Here is a 7814-nt window from a genome sequence, read left to right as displayed (position 1 = left end):
TTCTTGCTAACGGATTTTTGATATCTCGAACGGTTTGGCCGTGGCGAGGAAACAAATTTATGGCGAATAATGGGACACAGGAAGTGTGTTATAACTTCTGCATACATTATCTGATCTTGCTGAAACTTCAGCAGTGTATTCGTTGTAAGAGGCCGATCACATGGATGTGACTATTGTGAGTCAAAGTTATAGCACCACCAACTGGCAGCAGGAAGTGTGTCACTTTCAAAATGCTTTGAAGTCACCCTCTTACTTTTACCTGATTTGCTTCAAACTTTATGTGTATAATGTAGACACACGGCAGATGTAGACCTGTGAAAGGATTATTGATATCTTAGATACTGTTGCCGTGGCAACGCATCAAATTTTAATATTCTTTTCGGATGCGTTTGAGACTCTTAGCATGCTTGAAATTGGATGAAACTCGACAGACACATAACACTTATTAGCCAGTAGACATGTGAAAAGTTTCAGAAACGGACGGGGCAGGGGGGCTCAACAGCGCCCTCTTGAACAATGTCTGAAAACTTGGTCCATATATCAAACACGCTTGCATGAATTAATATGAAACTCAGTACACATATAGATTTCATCGGGCCGAACAACTTTCCCTCTGTCAAGTTTCACGCCAGCCCAACAGGAAGTCGGCTATTATGGGTTGTTTGGAAAACGCTTGCTGTGGAATGTGATGTACTCCTCCTAGAGAATTCATTCAATCACCTCCAAACTCGGTCAGCATGAAGTCAAGACATTGAGCATGCTAAATTGCGGACGGATTTTTGATATCTCGAACGGTTTGGCCGTGGCGAGGAAACAAATTTATGGCGAGAAAAGAGAGGAGACGAAGTGTTATAACTTCTGCATACATTAACTGATCTTGATGAAACTTTAGCAGTATGTTCGTGGTAAGAGGCAGATCAGATGGATGTAACTATTGTGAGTCAAAGTTATAGCGCCACCAACTGGCAGCAGGAAGTGTGTCACTTTCAACATGCGTTTGACAAAAGTGGGTGGGTTAGTTTTACCAACAGTTACAAAAATCAGTATATATATTGGTCTCACCGAGCCGGACAACTTTCTAATTTACAGTTATTAGCTCAGAGCAAAAGGAAGTCAGATATTTTGGTTTGAATGTGGATTTTTTGGATATTTCAGACTCTGAGTTTTTAGCTACTCTTCCTAACTGGTTTATTTTATTCACACCAAACTTTTTCAAAATGATAAAGATACATTAAAGATGCTAAATTGTGAACGGATATTAAACATCTCAAACGGTTTTGCTATAGTGAGGGACTAAAGTAAAGTAACACTTAAAGCCTCATCTTCTAAAAATGTAATTAAACACCATTTATTTCTATATAAAAGTATAAAAATATCACAACTAAACCCATTTTATTCTTTTTTTTTTTCAATTTAATAAATATTTATAAGTTTAAAAATAGTAATTGTACTATTTAGTCCCATAAAAGTCAAGTCATACATAGGGCTATACTGCCCTCTTGTGTTCAAAATCAGGTAGGCCTATTGTATCTACATAAAAATATACTAGGTATGTGACGGTGAGAATATTTTACCACCGGTTAATCGACGTGTGACACCGCTGGGGGCTTTTGAATCGCCAACTTAAAAACGAAAGTAAAATATGTTCGTCCACACTGACATTGATAGTGGTTGAGCGAGCGTTTCAAATGAATTCCTATGGAAGTAGGAATTAACTGAAAAACGTTCACTCTGTTCTGCTCGTTCCTCGCCGTGGATGCGCACCGTTATGAATGCCCGTGCAGCCATGAGCATTTTAGTTTAATTTTAAAATTAGCGCCTTTCGGGGGTTGATTGCTTGAAATTATTTTACAAAAGCACAATGTTGTGTTTTATTGCGACTGTACACAAATATAAGTTAACACTTTGCAGTTTGAATGTCGTCCTGTATAATGACGGAGTATGTTTTTATGTGTCCACTGTTCAATCGCGCCCACGCCACACACACACACCCACCCACACACACACGGTTTACTATCTTTGTGGGGACTCTCCATAGATTTAATGATTTTTATACTGTACAAACTGTATATTTTATCTCCTTACACTAACCCTACCCCTAAACCTACCCATCACTGAAAACTTTCTGCATTTTTACATTTCCAAAAAAACTCATTCTGTATGAAGCTTGTTTACCCATGGGGACCTCTATTTAGGTCCCCACTGTGATACGAGTCCCCATGAGTCTGTGTGCATTCAGGTTAAAGTCCCCACCGGGACAGAAAAACATGAACACACACACACACACACACACACACACACTCCAGCATTGCAATCTTGACATTGCAGCCTGTTCATTATAGACTTAATAAAATATAATAATAAAATGGTCAACCTAACATATAAAGATTACACTGCTCTAAATAGTCAGTAGTACAATTCGTACAATCACAGCAAGCACCGCTCCACTGTGAATTTTCCAAGCACATTTTTGCGCATGTGAAGAGGATCATTTTTCCCTTCGATATTGGAACGTGAGTGAAGTACAAAGCATATAATAAACAATAGTTTAGCATCCAAAAAAAGGTAATTATATATATATATATATATATATATATATATATATATATATTAAAAATAGGGGAAAAAATAATATATATATATATATATTTTTTTTAAGTGACAAGACAAAGAATATTACTTGTCTGATATATATATATATATATATATATATATATATATATATATATATATATATATATATATATAGCTGCGAGCAGCGATGGAGGGCCCAAGCCGGTGACACCGCCACCCCGGTGCCTTTAGTGTAACTAAAGGCACCAGATTGGCGGTGCCACCGGCTTGGGCCCGCAATCGCTGCTCGCAGCTATATTTTTTTTTCTTTTTCTTTTTCTTCATTATTTTTTTTTTTGCCTTTTTGCCACTTTTGGGGCCCTTAACATGCTCAAAAACTCTTGAAACTTTGCACACAGGTCAGAACCCGCGGCCATCAGGGCCGGACTGAAGATGGTACCTGGGCGTGGCAGGGGGGCTCGACAGCGCGCCCTGGAATGGGGTCCGAAATCTTGGTCCATATATCAAACATGCTTGCATGTAATAATATGAAACTCAGTACACATATAGATCTCATCGGGCCGCACAACTTTCGTGCTCTAAGTTTTACAAAAGCCCAACAGGAAGTCGGTTATTATGGGTTGTTTGGAAAACGCATACAATGGAATGTGAAATACTCCTCCTAGGGAATTCATCCGATCGCCGCCAAACACGGTGTGAATGAAGTCAAGACATTGAGGATGAATTCTTGCGAACAGATTTTTGATATCTCGAACGGTTTGGCCGTGGCGAGGAAACGAATTTATGGCGAATAATGGGACACAGGAAGTGTGTTATAACTTCTGCATACATTATCTGATCTTGATGAAACTTCAGCAGTGTATTCGTTGTAAGAGGCCGATCACATGGATGTGACTATTGTGAGTCAAAGTTATAGCGCCACCAACTGGCAGCAGGAAGTGTGTCACTTTCAAAATGCTTTGAAGTCACCCTCTTACTTTTACCCGATTTGCTTCAAACTTTATGTGTATAATGTAAACACACGGCAGATGTAGACCTGTGAAAGGATTATTGATATCTTAGATACTGTTGCCGTGACAACGCATCAAATTTTAATATTCTTTTCGGATGCGTTTGAGACTCTTAGCATGCTTGAAATTGGATGAAACTCGACAGACACATAACACTTATTAGCCAGTAGACATGTGAAAAGTTTCAGAAACGGACGGGGCAGGGGGGCTCAACAGCGCCCTCTTGAACAGGGTCTGAAAACTTGGTCCATATATCAAACACACTTGCATGAATTAATATGAAACTCGGTACACATATAGATTTCATCGGGCTGAACAACTTTCCCTCTGTCAAGTTTCACGCCAGCCCAACAGGAAGTCGGCTATTATGGGTTGTTTGGAAAACGCTTGCTGTGGAATGTGATGTACTCCTCCTAGAGAATTCATTCAATCACCTCCAAACTCAGTCAGCATGAAGTCAAGACATTGAGGATGCTAAATTGCGGACGGATTTTTGATATCTCGAACGGTTTGGCCGTGGCGAGGAAACAAATTTATGGCGAGAAAAGAGAGGAGACGAAGTGTTATAACTTCTGCATACATTAACTGATCTTGATGAAACTTTAGCAGTATGTTCGTGGTAAGAGGCAGATCAGATGGATGTAACTATTGTGAGTCAAAGTTATAGCGCCACCAACTGGCAGCAGGAAGTGTGTCACTTTCAACATGCATTTGACAAAAGTGGGTGGGTTAGTTTTACCAACAGTTACAAAAATCAGTATATATATTGGTCTCACCGAGCCGGACAACTTTCTAATTTACAGTTATTAGCTCAGAGCAAAAGGAAGTCAGATATTTTGGTTTGAATGTGGATTTTTTGGATATTTCAGACTCTGAGTTTTTAGCTACTCTTCCTAACTGGTTTATTTTATTCACACCAAACTTTTTCAAAATGATAAAGATACATTAAAGATGCTAAATTGTGAACGGATATTAAACATCTCAAACGGTTTTGCTATAGTGAGGGACTAAAGTAAAGTAACACTTAAAGCCTCATCTTCTAAAAATGTAATTAAACACCATTTATTTCTATATAAAAGTATAAAAATATCACAACTAAACCCATTTTATTCTTTTTTTTTTCAATTTAATAAATATTTATAAGTTTAAAAATAGTAATTGTACTATTTAGTCACATAAAAGTCAAGTCATACATAGGGCTATACTGCCCTCTTGTGTTCAAAATCAGGTAGGCCTATTGTATCTACATAAAAATATACTAGGTTTGTGACAGTGAGAATATTTTACCACCGGTTAATCGACGTGTGACACCGCTGGGGGCTTTTGAATCGCCAACTTAAAAACGAAAGTAAAATATGTTCGTCCACACTGACATTGATAGTGGTTGAGCGAGCGTTTCAAATGAATTCCTATGGAAGTAGGAATTACAGTTTTTTTTTATTCGCTTTGGTACTATTTTCACAAGTTACGTGTACATTTTCCAAACTCTTAGTGCTAATATCACAACAGATCATCAAAAGTGCACTTTTTTCAAACATTTCATTATGTTTTCAATTGTGTTAGCACAATACACAAAATCACAAAGTATCATTTTCACTGCACAAAACAAGTGTTTCATCTACATAAATGTTTCATTCACAGTCACTGCCTTTCATAAAGCTCTTACTATCAAACTTTTGATTTGCATCTCTTCTTGTTCAGTTTAATACATTTGTCTATTATTTAATCAAACTGATCTTAATGGTTAATCAATGAATAATTTGGTGCACCTGTAGATTTCTATAGATATTGATTCTATACAGTTTCTATAGAACTTGTTTGAAATTTCCGATATGGATAACCAAATGTCATGAATTATTTTTACATAAGTGATTTATAGATACAGTAATAACCACCACCATGATGTTCAAAGTGTGTGAACACGCATGTATGTGTGTGTGTGTGTGTGTGTGTGTGTGTGTGTGTGTGTGTGAGAGAGAGAGAGAGAGAGAGAGAGAGAAAGATAAAGAGAAATTTGCCATTTGTGCAAATACTGTAAAGCAGAATAGAGTATAAGGTCGAGGAAACAGTCAATGACTGTCAAACATCAGATTGATCAGAGATGCATCAGTAGGGAGATGGGTGGCATCAAATACAGCATTTTACATTACAGTATGTATGCCATGTGATACTGTAAACATGGTAGAGACATTACTGTAACTCAACCTTCATCTGTAAAGGTCCACTACAGTATATTCAGTCAAATAGTCAAAATCATTTACTGTATTCATTGCCAGCAAACTCTGTTCTAGCACAGAACATCATGGCTGTGCTTCATCACAGCTTTTGATAACACACTGGATAGATACTATTACAAACATTATGGAATCAATTACATCAGTTAGGTTATGCACGTGTATTTTCTAATGTGGCATAGCCAGTATTACTGTAATTAATTCAGAAACAATGGTGATTTGAAACATGTATCTTGCATTGTTTGCTGTTGAATGAGCTGATTGTTAAAAGTACTAAATGGAAAGAAGATCACACTGTTGTGTTTCTGTGATTAAAGCAAATGTTCTCATTACATATTACAATAATCTTGTGTTTGAAACAGTGATTATGTGGACTGAAAACATGTGCAACTGACTGAAAGCATTACATCAGGTTTTGAAAGAATGACTAGCTGTGTTACAAGTGTGATCAGTTTGGATTTTTGTACTAAGAGTTTTGAAAATGTACACCTTAATTGTGAAAATAGTACCAAAGCGAATAAAAAAAACTGTAACTGAAAAACGTTCACTCTGTTCTGCTCGTTCCTCGCCGTGGATGCGCACCGTTATGAATGCCCGTGCAGCCATGAGCATTTTAGTTTCATTTTAAAATTAGCGCCTTTCGGGGGTTGATTGCTTGAAATTATTTTACAAAAGCACAATGTTGTGTTTTATTGCGACTGTACACAAATATAAGTTAACACTTTGCAGTTTGAATGTCGTCCTGTATAATGACGGAGTATGTTTTTATGTGTCCACTGTTCAATCGCGCCCATGCCACACACACACACCCACCCACACACACACAGTTTACTATCTTTGTGGGGACTCTCCATAGATTTAATGATTTTTATACTGTACAAACTGTATATTTTATCTCCTTACACTAACCCTACCCCTAAACCTACCCATCACTGAAAACTTTCTGCATTTTTACATTTCCAAAAAAACTCATTCTGTATGAAGCTTGTTTACCCATGGGGACCTCTATTTAGGTCCCCACTGTGACACGAGTCCCCATGAGTCTGTGTGCATTCAGGTTAAAGTCCCCACCGGGACAGAAAAACATGAACACACACACACACACACACACACACACACACACACACACTCCAGCATTGCAATCTTGACATTGCAGCCTGTTCATTATAGACTTAATAAAATATAATAATAAAATGGTCAACCTAACATATAAAGATTACACTGCTCTAAATAGTCAGTAGTACAATTCGTACAATCACAGTAAGCACCGCTCCACTGTGAATTTTCCAAGCACATTTTTGCGCATGTGAAGAGGATAATTTTTCCCTTCGATATTGGAACGTGAGTGAAGTACAAAGCATATAATAAACAATAGTTTAGCATCCAAAAAAAGGTAATTATATATATATATATATATATATATATATATATATATATAAAATAGGGGAAAAAATAATACTATATATATATATATATATATATATATATATATATATATATATATATATATTTATTTATTTATTTATTTATTTATTTATTTTAAGTGACGAGACAAAGAATATTACTTGTCAGATATATATATATATATATAGCTGCGAGCAGCGATGGAGGGCCCAAGCCGGTGACACCGCCACCCCGGTGCCTTTAGTGTAACTAAAGGCACTAGGGTGGCGGTGCCACCGGCTTGGGCCCACAATCGCTGCTCGCAGCTATATTTCTGGATTATCTTTCTCCAGGTAATTTAAAGAGATTTCTGGGTTCGTTTTTTTTCCATTTTTTTCCCCATTATTTGGGCAAAACTCTCCACTAAAGCAATTGCCCCTATTTTTATTACTATTATTTTTGATATTGATATTTCTGGTTTTGTTACTGTTCCTTTTGTCCCTCTTTATAGGAGAAAATTAAAAGTTAATATTGGTTGAATTGGTGGTTGTGTTGTTGATTCTGGGACAGAAGGTTGGAAATCCTTGTTCTCTCCATGGTTTTCTTTTTCTTT

This window comes from Squalius cephalus (genome assembly GCF_949319135.1).
Source record: "Squalius cephalus genome assembly, chromosome: 8".
Taxonomy (NCBI): domain Eukaryota; kingdom Metazoa; phylum Chordata; class Actinopteri; order Cypriniformes; family Leuciscidae; genus Squalius; species Squalius cephalus.
The sequence above is the reverse complement of the archived record's forward strand: the minus strand, read 5'-3'. Positions refer to the sequence as shown.